General features: G+C 51.3%; 1 long non-coding RNA gene across 1 annotated transcript; it reads left to right on the forward strand.

Annotated features, from left to right (window-relative positions):
- Window positions 1-5,819: 5,819 nt before the first annotated feature.
- On the forward strand, window positions 5,820-23,985 carry LOC115525802. The gene is made up of 4 exons (XR_003972469.1): window positions 5,820-5,903; window positions 15,396-15,534; window positions 20,554-20,721; window positions 20,840-23,985. It is a non-coding gene; the product is annotated as an uncharacterized LOC115525802 (long non-coding RNA).
- The last annotated feature ends 2,502 nt before the right edge of the window (window positions 23,986-26,487 follow it).

Raw genomic sequence — 26,487 nt, forward strand, 5'->3', positions numbered from 1 at the left:
GATTAGACTACATGTCCTCTGAGTCCCTTAGGAATGTGCTTTAATAGTCCCTCTTATCAGGAGGGGCAGCGTGGTGCACCATATTTCTGGGCCTCAGTTTTCTCATCCATGACGTGGGGATTCTGATGGGAGGTCTCAGAGGGTCTTCTCTCTCTGATGGTCTGCTAGGTGGCTCTGACTCCCCTGCCTTCCTCCCAGAGATCACAAGAGGGGCAGTCTCTGTTCCCGGTGCAGTTTCAGTGCAGCTAGCTCTGGAACAGGCCTGGTTTTCTGGGCTGACGGCCCTCAGGCAGACTGGAAGCAGCATGGAGGTTACATCCATGTAAGTCATCCTATGACAAGTCAGGTCCCACGGCCGCCTCTTTCCTGCCTGGCCTGGAGGGGACAGGTAGCATCTCCTGCCTGAGAGGTCATATGCTCCAAGGTCCCTGCTCTGCGCCTGGGGGACAAAATCTGTCCTCAAGGAGCAACTCTATCAGATGGGGAGGTGGGGAAGAGGAACCCAAACCAGAGAGGGATCAGTACATTTATGGGGTGTGAGAGAGGGCTTTGGAGGCCACAGAAAGCAGGCAGGGAGTCAGGGAGGGAGTCTGGGGACCATCTGGCTGGGACTAGCAGGAGAGAGGGGCTTTCCTAGGACAGGACTCTGGCTTGGCCTCAAGTACGGGCAGCCTCCGGGTCATTCTTCCATCCACCCAGCAGATGGCAGTGTATGTATGGGAACCAAAGTGACAGCTTCTGGAATACCCCATGGATGATTTTGCAGGGCTAGAGAGCACTGTCTTGTCGACACACTCAACTTCATTGACCTCTGTTTTCCCACTGTCCTTGTTAGTAAACTCCTTATCCTAATCTTCTCTGCATGCAAGGAGCTGAGTGCTACTGGGGACAGTAGACCAGAACCATACACACAAGGGGCTCCTTTCCGCCAAGCCCTCAGCACTGCCCATCCATCCCTCTGTCGGTCCCCAGTATCTGTCTCCTGCTTTCCAAAGAAATTATTGCAGAATTGACTCCCTCTCCTCAAACCTTCCTCCACTGCACTCATGTCAGAATAAGGAATAAGAAACTTCACAGGGAAACTCCTGTGATGAGCTTCTCTATCAATTACAAATTGCAACCTCTCTCTGTCAATTAGCTCTAGCTGGTTCTCAAACTCCAGCTTTTCCTTCCTCTCCTAATGAGCCACTTTGAAGATATGGCCACCCTGATTGTCTGTTCAGGTTTAGCATAGAGGGAACGCAGCCACATGGCTGAATGGGGGTCTGGGTACAATGCGGGAGCTCCTATCCAAGGCAAGACAGAGGCAAGCTAAATAAGACCCCATTTTTTGGAAAAATTAAAGTTCATGCACTAGAAACACTCAGAACAAACTGGAATCCTAAAAGGACAGTGGCAGGATCAAGAGTTTGGGTTATGAAGCAAGAGCACAGAGTCCTAGGAGATTGTATCACAAGGAAAAGCAGATGAGGAAGGAGAAAGGAAGAGTGGGTCTGGGTTGTTTCTCTGAGTAGCCTTGGAACATCCAGACCATCTTTCGTGGCCTTTGGGTGTCATACACTAAAGGGACGGGTGTATAGATTGTCTTAAATGTCAGGGAGGTGTAGGGTGAGATCAGGAAATGAAGCTGTTCCTGAGAAAGGTGGTGCGTGTGGCCTTCTGCCCTCCTTCCTGGCCTATTCCTCTCAAGGATACATGCGCTGAGCTGTCCATGGTACCAAAGTCTGTCTTCCCTCTCTGGATTGTGACAGCTAGACTAAGGGCGGGAGAAGAGTCTGGGGATTGTAACAGGATGTCTTCCATGTCCAGGATATCCTGCAGGACAGTCTTACACACAGTAGGACCTCAGTTAATATTTGTTGAATGAATGATAAATGAATCAGGACACCCATACAGGTGTAGGCATGTCTGGAAGATGATTTGTCCATTTGTTGCTCCCTTCTATCCAGCTGAGGCTGTTTGCACACTGACTTCATGAAGACTCATGTTCTGTGTGTGAGTCCCAAAGGCCAGATGAGTTCTAACCTGTTTATACCACAGAAAATCAATCTCGGCAAAGCAGGGTTCTCTTTCCCACCACCTCATCCCAGGAGGTAGTGTGTTCTTGTGGGAGGAGTCCTGGACTCAAAATTAAACACTGGCGTTGTGGTCCCTTCATCATCACTGACTTGTTGAATGAGCTTGGAAAGGTCACCTACTCTTGGGGGGGGGGGTCTCAGTTTCCCCTGGGAATAATTATCTCTGCCCTTATAGGGTCATTGCAAAATTAAATGAGCAAATGAATTGAAACAGCTTTGCAGATCATAAAACATGGTGAATGGGCTTAGGACTGTGATGGTAATGATTTTGGGTGTGGCATCCAAGATAAGGTCTTGGCCAGGCAAGGTATGAAATCCCTTTGAGGATAAAACATGTGGGTGATTCTTCTCTGTCGTCCCCCAGGGCTCAATAAGGGCACTATGGAAATGCCTAGTAAGTCATTAAATGAGACTGAATTTCTTTCTTTAGAAGATCCTTAGTAGTGACCCAGATCTGGAGGTTTTAGGCCCAAGGAAGGTAAGGCTTTCCAGCACCTGCCATTCCCCAGGGATTAGCTGTTCTTTCTTTTGCACCCATCTACCATCCCTCTGGGCCTCAAGTAAAAGGCCTGGAATCTGAATCTCCAACTTCACCAAGTGCCTCCTGTCACCATGGACTTCTATAACCATCACTATGTGCATTGTGGCTGCTACCCAAAGGGAGGGCAATGTGCGGCATCAGCATCTATTAATCAATCACTTTCAGAAATACTACTCAATGCAAAATCGAAAGCAACAATTATGCTAACTACATCCATTTCTTGTTATTGGAAGCTATTCAGTAGGGGAGCTATAATTATTGTGCATCTATGTGTCATTTTACAGTTTTCAATTTCTTAGTTATGTTTGGCCAAAAATTGATAAATACATAAAGTACAACCCATTGATTCATACCCTGCATGGAACCACAGGGTGCCCTGTGGATCTGCTGTACCAGTGCTCACATGCCTTTCCTTTCCTCCACAGCTGCCCATTAATTATGCCCAACCTCAGTCTCCTGGGCACTGTCACAGGGCCATGTTAAGACAAGCTGAGGTTTAGGTGTCTGTAAGAGAGAAGATTTGACTCGAGCCCAGAGAATAGGCCTGGGTCGGAAAGAAAGGACTCTAAGTGCTCAGGAAGTGATGGATACAGCACAAGGACTCTCTGATGTTAGTGGACATTTTACAGCCTGTTTGCAGTAGACTGGAGGGGGATCCAGATCTAGGGAGGCTCTGCTTCTCAGCCTAATTATGGTGGCTCAAGGCATGATGGTTCTGCTTATCCTCTTCTTTCCTCTACTTCTCCAAATGACCCCCCTGTCCTAGGTCTCTGCCTTGACAGCACTGTAGCTCCTCGTCTATCTCCCCCTGTCCACACCACCTTTCTAGCCATATCTGAACACATATTTGACTCTGGAAAAGAACCTGATGTGAGGGGTCAGACTGGGAGAAGAGAATGTGAGAATCCTTGGCCAAGTGCTCCATGGCTAAGTAGTATCCAGCCCATTCCTATATACCATTCTGATACTGGGGCCTCGGGCACCCTGTAATCCATCCTTTTTTTCATCCATTCATTTAATAAACATTAATTGAGCGCACAATATGTACCAGTTTCAGTTTAAATGTGTCCATTGATTGAAACATGTGAAATACTTTTGGGAACACTTTGGTAAGAAGTAAAATGTCAAAGCTAGATGCATATGGAGTCAAAAGCTCATGGCACCTGGCCTCACTTACTTGCTCTGTTAATGTGGGTAAGTTATTTAATTTCTTTGTGCTTCATTTTCCTAATGTGTAATATGGAAAGAATAATAACAATGGTAAGGTCATGGTAAGGATTAAGTGAGGTATTAGGTTGAGTTGTAGGAAGTTGCCACCAGTTGGCCATTTTTGAACTACAAAAACACTAATTTCATGTAGTTTAGCCTCAACAAGTGCTTAACACAGGGTCTGGTTCAGAACAACTGCTCAGTGAGTGGTAATGTTGCTTCTTATTCTCCAGATGGCACAAGCCTAACAGAGAGTGAGTTCTCTCACCTCAACTATTAGTTTCACGCTAGCATTTGAAGATGAAGCTCTTTCTAGGAACCACCAGGAAGGTTTTGACTCAAGATTTACATACTCAATGGGTTAGTTTTACCCAAGACTGGGGGACAATCATGTTAGAGCAGGCAGTGACCACCAACAGTTCATGACTAGCCAAGGAGTGACCTAATTGTGTCTGGGAGGTGGCATTTCTTTAGGTTTTATTCAAAGTGGCACACATCAGTTAAATATAAGGTTAACTATTAATGCTAATTAATACTCTCTCCATTATTTTAACAGAGAGTTATGTTTCTAGGAAGTCATAATGGAATGGGAATTGTCTATAGTTAATCACAGATAATGTGTCCATTAATCACAAATCTATTTTTTTAAGTACCAGGAAGAGGCAGAGCAGGAGCATGTTGTCTGTGAGCTTTGGAGAGTTCAGTCTTCAGTCCTAGGGGGCAAGAAGGGGAGTGGAAGGCGGGATGCGAGTCTGCTTTCCAGAAAGCTTAACTCCAGGAGGAACATAGAGCCTGGAAGTCAGGGCCCTGGACAAACCCTCCTTTCTCTGCATCTTTTTCTCTTGAAAGACTTATTCAGGCAGCACTGTCACTGGAAACATCAAAGGCTCTACCCTGCCAGAAACCAGCCCACCTAACCTTGTGTCCAGAGCTCCTCCCACAGCAGCACTGGTCTCTGCTCTAATGCTCAGAGGTGAAGAGATAGCCAGGATCCATAAGCTTTTCCATGAGCACCTTGTGGGCAAAGCAGGCTTCTCAGAGCTTTGCAGATTTTCTCAATGCCACTAGGGCTTTTCCTTTCATTCCCTCCAGCCAGGGCCCAGTTCCTGCTTCTCAAGGAAGTGAGGCAAGGCTGCTAGCTTTGTGGTCTCCTGGGGACTCCTGGCTTGGCAGAGCAAAAACATACCTGATACCTCTACAGCTGCAAGACTCTTCCTAGTTTTCCCTAATCTCTCTTTCCTAGCATGTTTCCAGTCCTTAGAAAGAGCATGAATGGGACCCTGAATTCCCTTTGGCTCTTAACAAAGAGGCTGTCTTTTTATTTACAGAGTCAACAAGATGAGAGGCAAAGAGAAAGCAAAAATACACTGTGGTTTGCCAGTCATTGCCTTAGAGCAGGAAAGCCCCACCCCACATGTTGCACGTGAGGCAGCAGAGGCTCAGAGACGGGGAGGGGCTTGCCCAAGGTCACACAGTAAGTCTCTTTTCCTTGCTCTAATAAGCTTTTCTTTCCACAATTTTGTATTAAGTGCCAAACTGTAGGCCACCCCCAGAGAAGAAGAACAAGAGAACCAATCTCAAAGTCTGCATCTCAGCCATAGAACCCTCTGTGTTATGAGGCCTTAGGGAAATGCAACCCCCCAAGTTTGAAGTGAGGAGGCCCCCTCTTGAAAAATCAGTTAAAATGCCCTCCTTTATGCACATGCCAACTTTGACTTCAAAAAGACTTTATTCCCAAGGATAAACAACCCCATGTTTGTGTAATATAATTAAGTGAAGGCATCTTTAAATGTCATACTAGCTTGTGCCCATTTCAAATTGTTATGCATCAACAGAACTTAACGAGATAGCCAAGCCTTCTCCTTGCTGTGAGGCTGAGATAAGCCACAGCACTGTGGGCCCTTTAATAGATTGCCAAAATAAAGCATTTTCTATGCAAATTATTCATGCAGTGGGACAGCTAATCGCCTGCCAAGAGCCCGCCCACTGCCTCTCTGCAATTAGTCGTGAAGTTGAAGGAGCTCCAAACTCCGCAGGCGCACTCAGGGCCTCCTGCTCCTATGGCTGGTTTTCAGGTGAGCAGAAACTTTCTTTCCTTTGGTGGTGGGGCCTGGACTCCCCCACAATGGAGACAGATGAGGGGAGTGAGTGGTGGGCAGGAGGCAGAGAAATGAAGAGAGATAGAGGGCTGTTCCTGGAGTCCCAGCCTAACACCTGACTCGATGTATATACTGTGTACTTGGACACACCCTGAGACTCAGTTCCCTCATCTATAAAGTCACGGTGGACACTGGTCTGATGTCTGGTGTTTCAAGGACAAGGGGCTGAGGGAATTGGGAACACGCTCTGCTTTTCCTCTTCTCAGGAAAGAGCCCACTGTGGGCTTGCAGGACACCAGAGACTCAAGATCAAAATAGGGACTTTGGGTCAGGAAAACCTCCAGTGTCCCAGCCCACCCCGGCTTCCACCACCACCTGGCATCTGTCATCATAGACATAGGAAGTCTCTGTGGCAGCCAAAGGAGAGTCCCAGATAATTTAACCAATGACTAGAGCTCCCCCTCATTCTTACACAAACCAACCAGCGCTTTTGGTGTCTCTCTCTCCCAAGTCTGTCTCTGAGACTCTCACGGTCTCTCTCTCCCACCACCAGCTGGCTATGGGAGCCTCTCCGAGGGGGACCAGCACCCAGTGGCCTCCTGAAACATAACCTAGACAGATTCGATCTGCCAGAGGAGGATGGGGGTATCTTGCTCTTGCCACCATCTTGTGCAGGGCAGTACCCCCAACCTGGGATCACATGCTCACTCTCCAAAGTGGGTGGAGCCAAGACTGTAGCCTACTTTGGGCCTTCAATCCCAAGATCTGACAAGCTGAGCCAAACCCGAGTTTTTCAAAGGAACAGACTTGCTCAGTGAGGGCCCAGGAGCCCTATGAGGGCAAAAGTCATGTATGTGCACATTCGTGGGAGAAGGAAGGGACTGTTTTTGACATTCTGGGAAGCTTTAGAAGTTACTTGCTAACTTGGTAAATTAGGGTTTGGGCTAATCCATGGGTTCTCAAGTCAATGTTTTGCTTACTAAATGGAAGGTTATTTTTCTCATGAGGGTTTGTTAACATATCAGAATGGCAGTCACTTAACCTAGCAGCAGAGTGTTGGATGATGGATAACTGCCTCTGATATTATGCAACAGCCTTTTGATGCACCAAGAGTCCCCAGGGAGGGCACCAATGAAAAGATGGTTTAGTTGGGACTCTGAGCATGAGGTATGCCCGGTCCCATGCTGAGTGCTAGTGACAGCACACACAGAGCGTGCAGCCGCTGAGCTTCCCCAGAGGCCTAGGGCAGCTGTTAACCTTCCCACATGGAGGTCAAGGACCTAAGGGCACCTGTTTCTCAAGACAGGAATGACCCCAGAGTAGCAGCACGTTGAGCCCTTGCTGTGGAATCGCATTAAAAACAAAGGAAGTGCTTAGATTAACAAATCTCTGCCTCCTTGGCTTCTTTCTTTTCTCTCTCATCAGCCACTGAACCTACCTGTGGCCTCAGTGTGGCTCAAGAGATGTCACTCTGGTCTCACTCAGTATCACAGCTGGTCCCTGCCTCAGGCCCCAGCTAGGGTTGATCACTTCATCCTAACTTGTTCAAGGCCCCATTGGGTTACCTGTCCAGGGATGCCACCTTCCTACTTAGAGCTGCCCTCTGCTCAGATTAGCTTTGCCCCATTGTGGCTGGGGCCCTGTCACTTGCTGATGCTCAGTCCACCTTGCACCTGGCCTTGGCTCTCTGGGAAACAGAGCCCTGAACTCCTATCACCAAGCTCTGTGATCTACAAATTCCTCCCCAACTTTGTGGGGTCAGGGGCTTTAAAGCTGAGCTGGGCTATGCCTGGTGTTTGCCCCTACCCATGGCCTCCTGGTTCCTATTGCTTGACTGACTCCCACATAGCACCTGAGAGAAGAGTGCACTCTTCCCCACTTCCTCATCCTTGGTTGCCTCCAAGTCCACGTCTGACTAAAGCCCTCTACCTCAGTGACTCAGGCTTGTTCTTTGACATGTGGAGAGAGCCATAGCTGCTCCCTGAGTGCTTGTGACCCTGGACATGGGGGTATGGGTTGGGGGAAGGCAGGGAGAGGTGAGCTATGGAACACTGAGCCCTACCTGACGGGGCAGACCTGGGAAGGTACATGATAGAGGATGGGCCATTGGGGTGAAGAGAGAAGGTAGGGCAGGATGGGAATGCAGGACACTGAGGAACACTTGCCCACTCAGAAGTAGCCAAGGCCTGAATCTGGGGTATGAGCCTTGGGGAGAGAATAGATAAATCCCCTCTCCATAATCTTCTTCCCTTTCTCCACTTCCTCCTCTTCCCTTCTCTGCCCATGGCACCTGCTGCTAAAGAGATGTACTGAGTTTCAGCTTTGCTATGGGTCTCACATATCTGGGGGCTAGCCTGGGGGCCCTTCCTCCCACAGGGACTGTCATTGGCTCCCAATGGGTTTTCTGGAGCTCAATTCCTGTATAGCCAGAGCTTGACTATCCTGGTGGGCGTGTGCTGCCTTGTTCTATACTGGACAGGACTCCCAACAGGCCATGATCATGGCGGCCTGTTTCACTGTTTGTTGGCCAGCCCTAGTGTTCCCAGGGTGACTTGTACACCCCAGTGCTTTCAGCGGATAAGGGAAAAGTGACTCTACACGGCAGGACCCAGGAATGTGTGTATTGAGTTCTCCCCCATCCCAGGTGACTCTAAGACACAGCTAGGAGTGGGAACTCTTATTTTGTCAACTGCTGCTTGAACTTCAGTATGCATCTGAGTCATCTAAGGAGTTCGATGAAACGTAGACTACTGGGCCCCATCCCCAGAAAGCCACATTCGGGAGATCTGAGGGAGGCCCAAGAATTTCGGCCATCTCCCAGCCGATAGATGCTGCAAGACCATGTACTACACTTAGAGCAGCGAGGGTCTGGCCCAACCTCTCGGCAAAGCAGGGCAGGGGATGCTGGTCCTCCACTCAAACACTCAAGGCTATGAGGGTTTGGGTTCCCACTTGAGGAGGGCAACAAACTCAAGTCAAACCCAATGGGTCATGTTGCCATGTGTCGGGCCTCCAGCCTGGCCCAGGTGGCCAGGGTATCAGGAGTGTTAGCCACTGTCATTGGCTGGTCCCTCATTGACAGGTTGTCATTGACGGCAGAAACTTGGCCAATGGCAATCAATCAGGGGGCCCGCGCTGCCTTAAATACCAGCAGAGCAAACAGCCTCAGACAAAGCTGCGCCATATATCAATTACCAAGAGGCTGTGTGTTCCTCTGGGTGGAGGGAGCCCGAGCAAGCGGCCAGGGCTGCTGCCCCAGCTGATAAGGGCCTGCATTGTTCGGGGACAGCTGGCGGCCCGATAAGGGCCTGCTCGCCCGAGATAATGGCAGTGGGCAGGCGCCTCGAGGCAGTTTAGAATTTCTTGGGTCTCCAAGAAAGGTTCTATTAAGCCCACTGACCCCAATTGAATATTAATTAGCTAATTAACGGATTTATTGTTCCACGCCATTTCTGGAGAGGCCATTTTTTTCGAGTGCCATTATTTTTGTAAATGATTTTTCGCATTGTGCATAATTGAATCTTTGCAGCTGCCAGCATCTTCTGCATGATTTGGCAAAAAAAAGGAAGCAGAAGCACTTAGGGTTTTTCACCCCCCCTCTCTCTGAACAAATGTTTTCAGCCCCTCCTGCTAATGCTGGAGTGAGGGGGAAGGAGGGGGGCCTGGCTCTGTTTCACAGGTTTGTTTTTTAAGCTGAACTGCAAAGTCTGCACTCCCTTTCCCTTCCTTTTGTAGGCAGCTGAGGGCCTAGCGCTCCTGGCGGTCCCGCACCAGGCCTTTGTCTGGCTGTCTTCAAACTGGCCAGACTTAGCTTTTCTGAGTCCCAACTCCTTAAAGCGTTAGAGTAGGGGGTAGGTAGAGGGAACAGGGCCCGAGCTTGTCACACCCAGAGCTCACAGGGGAGGAAGACCAGCTCTGACCAGGAGGGCAGTGCCGCCTGTGGGCTGTGCCTCTGTTTCTGCCCTCAGCTACCCTAGCCCAGCCTTTTCTAGCTAGAGCCTACCCTTGGGTCTGCTTGCTCTGGGGGAACAGAACCCCACCCCTGCACATCTCAGCTGCTCTTTAATGAGTCCTCGCTCCAAATTCCACGCCAGGGCTGCCTGACTCCCTGGAGCTGGCATCGGCCCATAATAAATTGACCCGGCCGGTCCCACAGGCAAATATCTGATTGAATCAAACCCATTCCTCAGCAGAGGGTCTGGAATGTTGGGGGGGGGGGGTGCGTGCACTGGGGTGGGGCTGGTGTGGGCGGCTCAGCAATATTGTCAGGCAGCATTTGGGAGCCCCCTTGGACCTCTCAGCCCCTTCAGCATTGTTAATGAAGCCAAGGGCAGACAGAGGCTCCAGGAATATTAGTCAGGGCCCCCGGGTGGGCGGGTCCAAGGAAGGCTTGTGCCCAGGACCTGCCCCTGGCCACCAGGGGCTGCAGAGCTTTATTGGGATTTTTTATTAAGCCACCTCTTCCTGCCCTCATCCCTGTCCCTATCCTGCTGCTTGTGCTCAGAAAGAGGAATTCTGAAGGCCTTTCTGAGCAGAGAGATCAATCAGGAAGGAGTTTTTGCATCCTCCGCTGCAGACACTGGCTGGGACCACACCACCTGCCCATTTCCTTTGCTCTGGACTGGAATAAGAGCCCAGGGGACAGACAGACAGATTGTCATGGGCATCCCCGCCAGATGCAAAAGTGGAAGGGACCCCAAAAGTCTGGCTAAGAGCTGGGAGTGGCGCTTAGAGTTGGGGAGGGGGGGTCATTCAGCTTCCGTTTGAACACTGCTAGGGGTGGGAAGCTGACAGCCACTGAGGCAGCTTTCATACCGAGAAGGGTGGTCTTTATTACAGAGTCTGCCTGCTCCTTTCTCTCTGACCCCCACCCTGAGTCTCCCACTCCCCAGAAGAGCCACTCAGCTCACAACAGTAATAACCATAATAGTATCTAATGTTAACTGAACTACTATGTGCCACACACAGTACAAGGCACCTGTCACGCATCACCTCAATTTAGTGCTCCTACGGTCCCGTGAGGTAGGTGGGTTTCTGGGGCACAGACATAGGACGTAACCTGAGCAAAGGTCACTGGTGAGGGCAGTAGCACGAGACACCAAACCCCACTTTGCCAGACCTGAGCCCTCGCTTCTGACCACTTTGCTCCACGGTCAGGAAAACCATGCCCCCGAGGCTGCTCTCCCGTAGGGTAAACCAGCTCAGCTGCAGCACAGGCTCCTTGTCCTACATGGTCTGTCTTCTCCCTCCCACCCTGAACCTCCTTCCTGAATTCCAAAGACCAGAAGTGGTCTGGCCAGGAGAGAGCAGAGTGAGTCTGTCATGTGCCACATGTTAGACACCATACTCTGGTCGGCAATAAGGTTCTTGGCAAGAACCCCCTCCACAACCCCTCCCGTCCACTAAGGTTCACACTCATTGTTCTGAAAGGGAGCCAAAAAGATCACCTTCTCCAGTTCTCTGAATTTTAGAAAAATTTGGTGTGATCCTCGCCAAGTGGGTTTCCTACAGCCCCAGAATCTGCTGAGGGACCCCCTCCTCTGAGCCCTGCGAGCTGAGAATTGCATGCAGCCTTCCTCAGGGTGTTAGGGGTGTGTGAGATGGAGGCCTCCAGCCTGGTGGGGGGGCAGTGGGGCTGCGCCATCTGGCTCTCCCCTTCTAGACCATTTGAGTCCTGTTCTATTAATGTGACCCTGGCAGGACCCTCGGCCCTGGCAGCATACCTTGCTGGAGGGGCCTGGGGGCTGCAAGCCACATTGGGCTGTTTTGGGAAATTTCTTCCAGTTTCTTCTTTTGTAAATAAGAGTAGGGAAGAGACCTGTCCAAGGTCACCCAGCCACACTATGGAGGCAGGACCATGTCCTGTTCTCCTCTGCCCCTCGGGAAGGGCCACTGAGTATTTGGTAATGGATCCAGGAGCCCAAGGTCATGCTTGGCTCAGAAGACTAAGGTGACCTCCTCTCGGGAGCCTGATTCTGAAGGTAGCACCCACTGGCCCACTGGTCATCTCAGTCAGGTTTCCTGGGATCCTGCCCTCATTGTCATGACCACATTCTAGGAGTCAGTATTGCTTAAACCCTAGTCCCCTACCCCCTGTACGTCTCTAATATGATGTTATCAAGCTCTCAACAGGAATCCTTTCATCAGATGGGACAACTCAGGCTCCAGGGAGCAAATATCTTTCCCCCTAGAGCTTCAGGGTCCTGGCAGGGGTCTCAAATCCCTGACTTATCACTCAGGCTCAGTGGCCTTGGGCAAATCACATCCCTCTGAACATTGGTTTCTTAACTGTTCAGTGGTGGTAATAGTAAAGCTAGTCCTCATTTCCTGAAGTTTCTGGAAGACAGGCAAGAAGAGACTCTGTGCTTTTTCATCTGGAGCACCCAGTGCTATGCTGGGACTTGGGAATGCCACAGGACAAGTACAGGCTTCTGCAAACAACACTTTCGCTACGTAGAAAGGAGTTTAAAACATATATTTTGAAAAGCATATATTATGGACTGGCGGAATAGAGGTCGCCTTTCAGGGACAGTGACTGGAAAGGGCACTAGGGCTTCTTAGGGTGCTGACGATGAACCCTTTACTCTGGGTTCTGGTGACACAGGTGTGCTTCTTTTGAAAAATCATGGGACAGAGCACTTAAGATGGGAGCACTTCTGTTTACATCTCATTAAAAGCGTACCTTAAAAAGACTGAATTATGAAGATGTGTGTGAACTTTCAAGACAAAACACGAGACCTAAACACAATCTTGTGCGTATGGCAGACCACACCCCTCCAAGGGGACTCCCAGTGGCTTGACTAATGATGATGGTTTTAGGCTCTAGGCAGATGGGCTAGGGGATATTCTGGGGTCTGGGGGAGCCTCCCAGATGACATAGAGAGGCTCTCACTTCTTTAGGCAGAACCACTTGTGAGCACCCACGTTTCAAAGGACTCACTTCCTGGGGCGCCTGGGTGGCTCAGTCGGTTGAACGTCTGACTTCGGCTCAGGTCATGATCTCACAGTTTGTGAGTTCAAGCCCGGTGTCAGGCTCTGTGCTGACAGCTTGGAGCCTAGAGCCTGCTTTGGATTCTGTGTCTCCCTCTGTCTCTGCCCCTAACCCACTCACATTCTGTCTCCGTCTCTCTCAAAAATAAATAAACGGGGCGCCTGGGTGGCTTGGTTGGTTGAGTGTAGGACTTCGGCTCAGGTCATGATCTCACAGTCCGTGAGTTCGAGCCCCACGTCAGGCTCTGTGCTGACAGCTCAGAGCCTGGAGCCTGTTTCAGATTCTGTGTCTCCCTCTCTCTGTGACCCTCCCCCGTTCATGCTCTGTCTCTCTCTGTCTCAAAAATAAATAAAAACGTTTAAAATAAATAAATAAATAAATAAACATCAAAGGGCTCACGTCCTTTCTAAGAAAGGAGGGTGGGGGCTGTGCAGCCTCAGGCTTGGGCCAGCAAAGGCCCTGTGGCAACCTCTCCAGTGAGCCCAACCATCTTACACAGGGTGACTCAGATTTTACTGGAGAAAAAATATCTTAGCTACATAGAACCAGGGAAGGAGGGTGGGAGGGAGAGAGAGAGACAGAGGGAGAGAGAGTCAAAAGGAGACAGAGACTGAAAGGTAGGAAAAGAGAGAGGGAGAGACAAAGAGGAGACAGGGCAAGAGTCACAGGGGAGAGACAGAGAGCATTGGCAGGGAAATGTCTTTTCAGTGGGCAAGGCTGAATATCAAAGCAACCAGCATGGGGCATCAGAATCCCTTTCATGTTTCCAAGGCAGGGGATGGGAAGGAGAACAGCTTTGAAGGTTTCCTAGTCCCAGCCAGGCCATGCCTTGGAGCTAGGGCAGGCTGACTGCACAAGCTCCCTTCAGAAGCTTTCAAGAGCCCATTCTAGCTGATGCCTCAGCCTGAGGGAACAAGAAAACAACAGCTTCCAGCTTTTGCCTGCCTGCCTGCCAGTTGACCCATTGGGACACTGGCCTCGGGCTTCGGCTGGGCTTGGGGCCCATGCACATTGGATCTCCCAGTTGCTACCTGCGTGTACATGGCCCTTCCCCTCAAGCAACAGGGTCAGGGAGGGGGGTGAAATGCAGGGTTGGATGGGACTGAATATATTGCTGCCTAAGGAGAGAACAGCCACCCCTCACCTGCTGTTCAAGGCCCTCCTTCCTGGCCCTCAGGTAAGGCAAGTGCATAGTCTGTTGATATTCTCTTGAAAGGACAATTGGGAAATTGGCCCTTGGACCCTCAGGCCTGGGGAGCTGTAGGGCCAGTGGCCCATCTGAGGACAAAGAAGGTCCTGCCTCTACTCTGAGTGCTACTCTGCCTTGTCTTCTCCTGGTCTAATACATACTTAACTCCAGTGGACGGGGTTATAAGCTGTTCTGCTCTTGAGGGGTTTAACGAAGCACCTGAAATCATACGGGAAGCTGGAAGACAGTGGCATGAGATTTTAGGCAACCAAAAAGTTCCCTTGTACTACACCAAGGGGGTACAAGACCCCGCCTTTGGAGCCCTTTGGAGAGTGTGTTAGTATAGATGCTTTGAGCTGCAAGTAACAGAAACTCCCGACTCAAAGGGGCTTGAAGAATAAGAGTATAGGAAGTACAGCAGGCCCCAAGTACGAACTACCAGCAGCTGAATGAAGCTGTCAAGGACATGGGAGTTTCCCATTCCTCCATCCCACCTTCCTTGGTGTCATTCTGCCTTCTTGGTTTTCCTTGTGGTCCTAAGATGCTTCCAGTGGCGGGGCGCCTGGGTGGCTCAGTCAGTGAAGCATCTGACTTTGGCTCAGGTCATGATCTCGCAGTTCATGAGTTCGAGCCCTGCGTGGGGCTCTGTGCTGACGGCTCAGAGCCTGGAGCCTGCTTCCGATTCTGTGTCTCCCTCTCTCTCCACCCCTTCCCTGCTCATGTTCTGTCTCTGTCTTTGTCTCTCTCTCTCTCTCTCTCTCAAAAATAAGTAAACATCAAAAAATTTAATAATAAAAAAAGATGCTACCAGTGGCAAACAGGGCTACCTGTTTCTTTATTCACACACCAAAAGAAAGAAAACCTCTCCTCCAATCATAAATATAAGTCCTTAGTTTGACCAGGATAACTTGGATACCTACTTACCCTGGACGAATAATAAGAAAAAAGAGGTGCAGAGAGCATTCGATTTAGACTGATCATCTACAGAATGGAGGTTGGACCTTAACCAAATGTCCACCACAGAGGGTGTCTCAGGGAGATGCTCCCTTGTCTATATGAGAGAGAAGATGTCCGCGCTTTGACCCTTTCTAGTACAATCTCTCAACCAGACCTGTGTTGCTTCCTCCTGGGTAAACCTGAGAGAAATTCACCACCACCACAAGCTGGTTCTCACCAGAGGGATGCATATGCCTGCTAGTAACCTGATTTTTATTTCTCTCCAAACATTATGACCTGGAATTATTGGGTTAAGGAAGTGTTTGACCCATTTCTGCCCCTGCTTTCACAGGACCCTTCGCTCACAGAATATGCCCTCATATGAGTCATTTGGGATATTGGGACCATTCTCAGTTCATTTCTCTATGAGGCCGAGATGTCTTCCCTGCTAACCGCAGGATGGAGGAGGTGGCCACAGCCCATCTCAACTCGTAAGAAATTCTTTGCCCAATGTGTACACTTTTGCTTTGGCCATTTTATTCTCTGTACTGGAAGATGCCCTAGGAGCAGATCAAGGGTGAAAGTCCTTGGAGGGTCTATGGGAGGCTGGGTTTTCTGAAAAGGGGAAAAACAGACCTTGGAGGCTGTGGCAGGGTGGAGCATTTCACCTCCGCACCCCCAGAATGCTTCTAGTATATGTTTTTGAATGGATATAAAAATAAAAAAAGCCCGGCAGGGGGTCATGAGGAGCGAGCCATGCAAAACTCATTTCTCACCTGGGCAAGTGAAACTGCAGGTGTCCCCACCCTTGGTGTCTGCTCCCTCTGATTCTCCCTTTATATCACCCCAGAGTGATCTTTCAAAGAGTGCAGATCTGATCATGCCTTGTTCCACTTACAAAGCTCTGACATTTCCCTGTTCCTCGAGGATAAAGGCCCATCTCCCAGCCCAGCGGGAGACAGCCCCCCCCAACCCTCCCGCCCCATGCGGCCTTGCTGCTCTCCTCCAGGGCCTCTGCATCCCTGTGCAGGCACACTGAACCTCGGGCCACCCTTCACCCAGGCCCCACTCTCTCCCACTTCTGGGCCTGTACCCACTGTCTGCTATGCTCATCCTCCCTTGTTTGATGGCTCAAGTGTCCTTTCCCCAGAACCTTCCCTGTCTCCCAGGCCAAGTTCGTTACCTCCCCTTTCTAAAGCTGTCGTGACACCGACCACACCGAGTTATGACTTTTTCACAGGCTGGCTCCTGACTCTCCTCCTCTCTGTGAGAGTTTTTTAGGGCAGGGACTTTGCTTCATTTCTTTTATAACTCCCTTGCCTTACCCTACATTAGACACTCAACATACATTGGAGAGATGGAAAGGTGGGCAGAAGGAGGAACAGGAGTTACATAAGGAGGGAAGGTGGGAGGGAGAGATGAATTAAACCAACGTTACTTTTTTCTGCCTAGGTCACTAGACGGCTATCAGGGATGCTTTGCGGTGTCTGGACTTTTGATAAATTCTTTCATAACTTCATCCGTGCCTGTGATGGAAAACCGTGCTTGACGCAGTGCTAGTCAGCTGTTTGGAGAACCGCCCCCAAAGATCACTAAATAATGGTAATCTGATAGGAGGTGCCTAGTAGTCAGCCACAGGGCTCTGCTCTGGGCCATGTTATGCTCAGTGTTTAGCCAAGAAAATGGTCCTCTCTGCTTTTAATTGGCGTTATTACTCCTTGGCAGAGGTGGCATTGAAAAAACGTCACCCCACGTACTATACTCTGCCACCTGCAGAACCTTTCTGGTCTATCGGGCCTCGGAGCTCTCCCCAGTAAAGGGCACCCCTGACCTTGATCATGTGCCTGATTCCCCAGAGACCATCCAGCGTCTCCAAGAACTGCACCCCTTTACTTGCTCCCTCCACCCCTACTTCTAGCAGCATCCCTGGTTACCTGTTCCACCTGGAGCTCCCCGGGTGGGGAGGAGCTCCCACCTCTAGGCACTTGCTTTGTCTCAGCCTGAAGTGTCCTTTCTCTTGTGTCTCCACCAGATGAATCTGAGGCCCAGCTCAAATAATTCTGTTTTCCTGGGCCCCAACCTGACCCACCAAGAGCCTTCTTCCTAGGTACTCTTGCTTCACTGCAGGCTCCCACCCTCCTTACTAAGGTGGAGCTTTGAGGAGTAGTGGCCAGTGAGGTTTTCTACATGCCTGCAGGAGTGGACACATTGAAAGTGGCCATGGCTTGGAAAACAGGGGCTCGTGTCCCATGTCCTGCTCAAGAACCTATAACAGCTCTTTGTGTTGCAAGTCCGGGCTTAAACTCTTCTGTTCAGCTTCCTGTTTCCTATCCCCCACCTCAACCCCAAACCCACTCCACTTCCAGCGTCCCCTCTTGCGTTTCAGCAAGTCGAGATCCCAGACTTCCCCCTATACCTGTAAGGCCTCCCTCATATCTCCGGCTATTCTTTCCGCAGGAAGCAACTCAATATCAGGTTCCTCTCAGGTGTTTTGTGCCACGTGGGCCGCCCCTTCTTCAGAGTGCTGACAACATCATACTCACCCATTCATTCTTGCCACGTACTGCTTACATGGATGTGTATTCCTGAGATACCACAGAGCAGCTACCCTGTCCCCAGATGCAGAAGAGCTGACTTGAATTCTCTCCTCTGCACCACCTAGCTACATTACAATGTGCTTTATTTCCTCATCTGTAAAGGGGGGGGGGCATTAACCTATGCACTCCCAGGGAGACTGTGAGATACAATATAGCAAAACAGGTGACGTGTTTTTAATAAGCAGAAAAATTTTCTGTTATGCGGAGCTGTCATTGGCCCTGTTAGGGGCAAGTTCCCAGACGGTACAGACCTATGACCTCAGGAATTTAGACTGCCCACAGGGAGCAAGGAGCCCTCGATATCCTTCCTCTTAAACCTCTCCAGGCCCAAGGGCATTATTTTGCTGCACGAAGGGGCTACTGAGGAGCAGCGGGGAGTAGGTGGAAATGTGAGCATTCCTGTAGGGAATAAAGGCAACCAGAAGTGTAATCGGGATCCGATCCTCACCCAGATGGGTCAGAAGCCTGGAGCCTAAATCTATCGTAGGGCTCAAATCTGTGCCTCTTTCTCTGTATGGAGTTTTTATCAATGTCTGTTTCCCTACCAAAAATAAGAAAGCACGGCTTAAAGGGGTATAGGACTGGTAGAGTGCAGGAAGAAGGGGGACAGCAGTATGGTGCCTCATGCTTCGAGTGGTGAGGGCCATCAGAGACAAGGCCAGTGGCAGAAGGTAGAGCCTGAGTCCTGCTTGACCTGAGGAGGGCCTAGGACTTACACTGCAGAGGACTTGGGGTCCCTGAGAGGGTGGATCATGCCACTTTTCCCCCTTATATTCCCACTTTAACAGGTTCTGGTTCTGGGCTGAGCATTGGTGTGCATCCACTGCTGGAGGGGTGGGAAGAGAGCCTGTAGTGACAGCCACCACCACATGTCGCTGGGGAGGGGACTCAGAATGTGTGTATGGGGGGGTGACCTCTAAGATTACATAGCAAAGCCCCCAGTGAACAGAGCCCCATGAAGTTTGGAGCTCAAGTTAGAGGCCCTAAGTTAAAGAAAAAATGTTAGGGAACCCCCCTATGTGATTTAGATAAATATAACATCTAAATTGCAGAATAAAATTATATTCTTCAAAGAAGCTTTTATATATATGCTGAAATTAAGACCACTCCTTTGTAGAGTCTTTCTCTCCCCCCTCCCCCCGCCCATTTGGTTTGGGCCAGAGGGGAAGAAGACAAGGGTCACGATGCTCACTGTTGGCATCACTTCCTGGAGTCAGAGGGGCCTGAGCAGGGGCCTCCCGTCATAGAATCGAACTGCTTTTGGAGTTGATGAACTCCTGTGTTCCAGGCATAGCCTACATCATAATACTCAGGGGTCATTTCCACCACCCCTTTCATTTTGTGCACCCGATCATGAGCCCAAGGGTTCAGGCTCAAAAACTCCAGAACCACGGAGAGTTCCAGAGAGTTCTCTGACCCTGCCCTGGTCTCCATAGGGCATGTTCAAGCCTTAGATTTGGGTGGGGACCTTTTTCAGCACTGAGGCCCCAGAGGGGCTGGTGGCCACCACTGAGAGCTGCTTTTTCTCCCTACTCGCTAACAATTTCTCGCCATCCAGCTCTCCAGCCTGAGCCTGTCCTGCCCGGTCTCCATCAGGCTCAGCTTTCCTGAACTCACTGGGATGTGTGCCTGGAGAGAGAAGAGCCTCAGATGCTTCTACCTCCTCCCTTCCCAGCAACCCGAAAAGGCTTCTGTGAGGAGCCACTGTCTGAGGAGGACAAGGAGTAGGGTCCCTCTTCAGATGGGAAGTGCACAGTAATTAGTTTGAACAGGGAGGGAAGAGTAGCCCATTTCATTGCAGGGAAAGAGGATTTTTAAATCATTTAAAGGGCGGTGTCAGCTCTAAAATGGCTTGTGGTGGAGCCTCAGAGGGGCTAGTAATTAGCTCTCATGTCTCTAATGAAAGCAGAGGGCCAGGAGGAGGGGTCACTTAATGAATACAGGGATTAGCTTCCAAATAAGCCCTAAGTAAGTAGGCAGGTGCAGGGGAAGGGGTAAAGGACAGGACTGGGTCATCAGGGCCCCGGCTGAGGGGAGGCCAGCCCATGGGAACTTGGAGAAGGGGTCCAGGGTCTCCTGAGGCCCACAGAACCAGTGCCCACCCAACCCTGCTTTGGGCAAAGTTCCCTTCACTCCTTCACTGTGAGAAGCTAGGGGTGGGTGGCCGGCCTGATGTCCCCAGGCTAGAAGCAAGGGGCTCTATCGTCAGCCACATTCTGGAAATCCATAGCCCTGCACAAAAGCCCAGGGTGAAGTAGGGAAGTATCACAGGGCACACAAAACAACCCTTCTCCCAGGGGCACCTCATGGTGTGTGTTGTTGGCAGCAGACAGGGGCCCCCACACCTCCGTGCCCAGGATACAGCCATGAGAAACCCACCTGCCTCGGCTTCTCTCTCGATCCCCGGAAGCAGGAAGGCCCAATAGGGGCCCTGAGGCTGAGCCTAAGCCTGGAGTACCTCCCCCCTCAGAACAGGCCAGCAGGCTGAAGGCAGTGAGGTCTGGAGAAAGGGAAAGAAGGACTGGTCATGTCAGCCCCATTGTCCCGTGGCCCTCCGGGCATTGCCAATTCCTGCTTTTACAACAAACTGTCTTTTCCCCTGGAAAACGGGTCATGCAGAGTCTGCAGAGAAACTACTTTCTTGGTGCATCCTCTGTGGAGGACAGTAACTCCAAGTGTCCAGAATAATCAGGCTAGATTCCCTAGAAACCACGATCCAGCCAACATATCCCAAGTTAGTGGCATCATGGGGCAGGGAGACTGGCGATGGCAGCCAAGAACCCAAGCCCAATTTCTTGGTATCTTAAGGAATAATGTTTCTTATTAACCCAGAAAGTAAAGGGAGAGAAGCACTGAGCAGACATCAGGATTGAGCAGCTCTTCCTCTCCTCCACGCACTGTGTGCCCCAGCAGGATCCCTGCGGGAATGAAGGCCTCAGGATGCAGGAGACATGGCTCTGAGCCAGGCTGAGGGCCAGAAGGTCAAACTCCGAACCAAGGCTGGCTTCACTGTGCCCCTGTCCATCACTCTGGGCCTCAGTTTCCCCAAAGCAAGCCCATTAGATAAGATGGTCTCTAAAGGTGGGTAAGAAAAGATCATTCTTTCCCATTCTATCTAAAGCAGGCCTCTCTCCGGCCACTCCACACTATCTTCAGCTCGTTACTGACCTATTTATTTATTGCCTATCTCCCCCACTAGACTATAAACCCCACATGGAGAAGGACCCTGTCTGCCTTCTCCACTGGGATTTCCATTCCCCCGCACCTGCCGCCATGGCTGGCACAGAGCAGGCTGGCTTCCTGACTGACTGAATGCTGGTGCACTGGGGCCTGCCTCGCCGATAAAACCCCGGCCCAGGGATTGGTGGAACTGCCCATGTCAGATCGCTGCTCCAGCCTGCACTGCCTCTGATGACATCATCTGGAACTGCTCATTCCACCCAGCATTCCGCAGAAGCCAGGCCCAGCAACAGGCTCATTTAGGATGCGCTCAAGGGACAGAAGCGTCCAAGTCACTTACTCTTCCTCCTCGTCTCTCCCTCTCTTACCCAAGGACCACCTTCTCAGCAGGGGGATGGGCCATAGAGAGAAACAGGGGCAAAGTGGGGGGTCTAGAGGATTATTCATGGGTACCATCTGCCTGTGCGCTCCCAGGCCCTTCCCCATACAAGGGCTGTCTCTAGGTGTCGGTTTCACATGGGAATTACCTGATTGGAATCTGGAGTCAGACCAGGCCTGAGTTCAGATCCAGTCCTATTACTTACTGGAGTAAGTAATTACTTTGAGCCTCAGTTTCTTCAGCTGTAAAATGGGGATGATGATGATAATCTCACCTCCCTCACAGAGTTACTGGGCACTGTTTTTATTTATGAAAGCCTGCTTCATTTGTCTGCCTGGCTGTTTTCCCCCACCAGTCCCAGGGCGCCGTGCCCTTTCCAGGGAGCACGCACTGAGGCCCAGAAACAGCCCGTGGGGTGCAGCAAGAGGCTGCTATGGGGAGCCCAGGCCTCCTGCAAGAGGGCCCCAGGCCTCAGAAGCGGCAGGCCTGATGCGGGTTGTATCAAGTCAATGCTCCGGCAGCAGCTACATGTTCTGGCGTTTACCACGAGCCAGCTGCAGTTGTGAGTAGGTGCCGTGTGACGACTCATCTAATGCTCAGGGCAGTCCTGAGGGTAGGTGCTATCTGCACCCTTCTTGGAAAGATGAAGAAACTCCTCACCTGTAAGATGAGAGTGAAGCGAGCAGCTCAAGGCCATGCAGCTGCCAGGCAGAGGAGCTATGGTCTGAACCCGCCTAATCTGGCTCCTGGGCCACATGCCACCACTGTGCCACACTGTCCTTTGCCGCCACAGCCGTCCTCACTCCACCCCTCCCCTGTAGATTCTTCCCAGACCTGTTGCTCATTCCCTCTGCTCTCCTACCTTGTCTCATCTCTTCCCATCTGTTTCTCTCTCTCTCTCAATCTCCCCTCTTTCCTTCCTTCCCCCCTCTCTTACTCTCTCCCATCTTTCCTTCTCTGTTCCTCTACCTCAGGTAACTGTGCCACCTCAGATAGGGAGGGGGGCAGAAGTAGGGGGCCCTGGGTCACTCTGAAGAGCCCTGAGACCCCCGTGGGGAGAGCCCCATATTACCCAAGTGCAACAGGGAGACCTGTTACAACAAGAGGTGTGGCCTGGGAACTGCCTCTATCCCTTAGCACCTTCAGACTCCGAAAGACAGAACTGCACTTGCCAGAACCGTAGGAAACCACAGGTCCCAATGGGGTTCCCCACTCTCACAGAGCAGACTCGGGAGGTAAGAGTGTAAATCAAGCCCCAGGCAGGAGTCCCTGGACCAGTTCCTCTCCGGAATCTAGTTGTATCCCCAGATAAGGCAGGGGACTGAAGGAATAGAGACCCCAATCCTGTGCCACAGGCAGCCAAAGGGCTCCTGAGCCCCTCAGGGGCTCATGCTTTTCCTGCAGAGGCCACAAGGTCTGCAAAACCCAATGCCAAGGGGATAGTCTGGAGAAAGGGCTGTTGGATTGGGCTCAGAGCATGTAAGCTCAGAGAAGAGGGGTCCAGGCAGCACCCACTGGAAACCTTGGGTAGGTGTGCAGCCTGGGGCTCAAGAGGGGAAGAAGCTGGTGTTTGGAGGAAGCCAGCAGCACAGAGGATTTTCACCACATTTCATAAAGGGGAAGGATGGTGCCCTAGAATAAAAACCACTTTGGAGAGTCCAAAATATTTGAATCCAAGTCTGTTTTCCTTCACTGGAAATAGGCTTTACAAGCTAATCTCTGAGCTGCAGGTTTCCTTTTTCCCTTAAACCTGCCCTTGACGCACCCCCCCCCCCAACTCTTTCTCTTCCTGCTATGGAAGTTCCATAGTAAAGCGTCTTTCGCCTCTGCCCTGCGCCCTGATGGATGTCCTGAGCAGCAACTGCGTTCCCCTTCCTGGGTCTGGCCCTGCCACTGGAGAGGGAGGGTCCTCAGACAAGCCCCAGCAAGGGAGGTCCCTTGCTCCATGAAGTAAGCAGAGGTAGTGAAAAGGAGAAAGCACAGGGCGGAAGTGTGACGTGAAACTTATGTGAGCACTGGGCCCAGACCAGAGGGGAGAGGTGCTGAGTGCTGGAGACCACGGGGGCCTCAGGGAGAGCAGGCAGGAGCACAGAGGTGCTGCTAAGTTGGGGGATAATTGCTGGGTGACAAATATGGCACCAATGAGGAGGGAGCTCAAGAACAATCTACTCTGTAGGTTCCAAGAGTCTGAGAGATCTGGGATACCCTTCAACCTCATGTCTAGGGGGCAAGAGACTCCCACGCTTGTTGAGACAAGGCAGTATGAAAGTCTGCCCCAGGGGCAGGGATGAGGTTTGTTCATAAGATTCTGATTAATTAGCACTCTTTAGCTATGTGTGTGTGTGTGTGTGTGATCTGATTGTCTTCTCATGATCAACCAGGCTTGACCAATTATTTTTGTGGACAACTGATCTTCATATCAGCCCATCTTTAGTTGTTGAGTTTTAGGCAAAATCATAGTTGTAGAGGTAATGTAGAGTTGCAGCACAAAGCATCTTTTCTGAATCTACCCTCACTTGGTGGCAGCATCCCTAGATGGGTGGTGCTGGGAAGCACTCTGTGCCAGATGTAGTTAGTCTGGCTGTGACGATCACGGACAGCTTTAAGGGAGACAGCAATTGTCTTCACGCAGAGATGAGACTTCCTAGGCAGGAATTTCACGTGGGTTCTCCCCTGGATCCTGTGTATCTCAGGATGTGGCGCAGTTTCTGGGACCAGGCCCAGAAGAGAGGACCCAGGTGAGATTTCATGATTGGCCGTGCAGCAGTGTCAAGATTGGAATCAAACTTCTTTCCACACGCAGACTATGTGGTCCAGCTTCAGGCCAAGGAGTAGGGGCATAAGCAAGTACCATACTCCATGGGTACCAGTCCCCTTGTTAGGGTATCTCTGACACTGGCCACCAAGGAACACAGGGAGGGAAGACGGGGTCCCATGGGCTGGTTGGAGGAAGAGGGGACCGCTCAGCTACAGTCCCATGCCCGTCCACGTTGCCACCGCCCACATGGCCCAGGCTGAGGCTCGAGCTGCTGCAGCCTCCAACTCTTCATGTTCAGTACTTCCTGTCTCTCCCTTTCCCTAATCTTCAATAGTTCTGCAGTCCCAAGGAGAACCAGGTCAGAGCCATGCATGCCCTATACTTAACTAAGTTTCTCCTGTGCCCCTGTGGCCGGGGACTTCCTAGGTCAGGCTTTTCTCGGGAGCCTGTGTGACATTCACCAGGTACATAATCCCTGGCCCCAAGTAGTCACTATGGCCTTGCCCTGGTTGCCCTGCTACAGGGAGAGCCTGGTTTCCTCTCTGTTCCCTCTGTCCTCCTATTGGTTCGACACCTGCCACAGCCAAGGCCTGTGTGGCCTCTTCTTGGGGGCAACTGCGGACTGCTACGGGATTTCCTGGGTGAAAGTCTCTTGCTCAGCACCTCATGACGTCCAGGATGATGAACCCAGCTCATGCAGGCCCGGTACTTCACAGTGTAGATCTCAGCCTCGTGGCTACCCTGGGAAATAGATCGTCCCCATTTCCCGGATGAGGAAAAAGACACAGCAATAACTGGGGCCATGGTGCTGGATCTGGCATGTTCCATGGCATGTTGAACTGAGGAGTCCCCTGGTAAGGTCTGCAGTGGGCAGAGCAGGGCCGGGGGCCTCCTAGAAGGCCACCTCTGCTCTCAGGAGTTTTCAAAGGCTGGCTGCCTGATGTCGAGTCTATCTCATTGTGAGTGAATTAATTGTTGTGCAACCTAGAGCGGTGAGACGAGTTAATTACATAATTACTGCAAAACGACATGCTATTTCATGGCTGCAATATGGGGACTCTGTTGGAAACAATTGTAATTGCCCAGAAACTGCATTCGAGTGGCTCCGTTATCTCTCGATAACCATGTAATTAACTTGTGTTACAACTTCATCTGCAGTAAACTCTGAAGTTAGGAGTTGGGGCCCTTGGGGTGGGGGCACAGCCATCCTTGGTAGAAGGGCCCAGGGAGGGGCTGGTGCTGGGGTCTCTGCTAACATCCAGGAAAATGATTTGCTTTTCCAAGCTGAGTGAGAAAATCCCTCATGACAGACTCCAGCCCTCAAACTCACGCACTCAAACCCATTCACTGTCTCATACGGCCATGTACAACCACACACCTCCCCAGTCTCAGTCACACCAGACACGTCACACAAAAATTCCTACTGCAGCCAGGCTGACTGGCTCTCTGCTCCTCCCCTCTGTCATACAGCTCTGTCACAGAAGGTGGTTGTCCCAAAGTTGAGGACCCCTACCTACCCCAGTATCCATGGTCCTAGCCATCCCTTCCCATGGACTGGGCCACTGGCCACAAAACCACAACGTGGAGAGGTAGCCTCTTCCAAGTGCCCAAAGGGCCCAGCCACCACCCCCAACTTCACTCAAAGTGGAGGAGCAGGCCTGGGGCAGGGTGAGGTGAGGTTCCTAGCCCAGGAGGGGGTGAGGCTTGAGGCAGTGGGCAGGCTCCATCAGCCCCGGGCTCTCGTCTGAGGCCAGGGTGAAAACCGTCCCTGGAGAAGGAAGAGCAAATGACTGCTAGTGGGAGGAGTCTGTCCATACCGCCTTCCCTGTGCCGGCTTTGGATCCAAGGAGTCCCTATTTTTAATACCGCTCAGTGACACGTTCACAGTCCCAGGCTCTGTGCTTGGTGCTGGGGCTGCGGCCAAGAGTGAGACAGCGTCCCTGCTGCCCTGGGCAGGCCTGGTCCAGCCGGTGAATGCAAACCGCCCTGGGTGTCTGCCTGGCTGGCTGTCCCTGCCTATTTCTGCCTCCACCCCCACTGCTGGTGTGTCCATGTCTCCTCCCTGCCAGCACACGTATCTGTCTGACTGTGGGTGTTCACTGGATGGCCTGTCTCAGACTCTCCGGAGTTTTCAGAAGTGGCCCTTGTCCGCTGATGGGAGCTGGACTGTCCCGGGTCTCCCTGCGGTGCTCGTCCTCACTGTGATGTGCTCCATTTCTTTTCCTGGCTTTCTCCCTCCTCCTCAAGGGCAGAGACTGTGTCCGATCCATGATTCATCCGCATGTCTGGTGCTTGCAGCATGGGGCTGAGACAGAGTGGATTAAGGTTTGCTGAATGAATGAATGAAAGCCTCTAGCCTGTGTGGGCTGAATACAGGCAAGCAGGATTGTTCTCGCTCACCCAGAAGAGCAGAAAGGCGGGCCCCAGGTCAGGCCCAAGCTGCAGGGAGGAGACAGCAAACGCTGTCCATCACCCTGAAAGGGAAGAGGGCTTTAAGAATGGTATTCCCATGGTAGGGGGCTCAGGATTT

The sequence above is a fragment of the Lynx canadensis genome, chromosome D1 (assembly GCF_007474595.2).
Source record: "Lynx canadensis isolate LIC74 chromosome D1, mLynCan4.pri.v2, whole genome shotgun sequence".
Lineage (NCBI taxonomy): Eukaryota > Metazoa > Chordata > Mammalia > Carnivora > Felidae > Lynx > Lynx canadensis.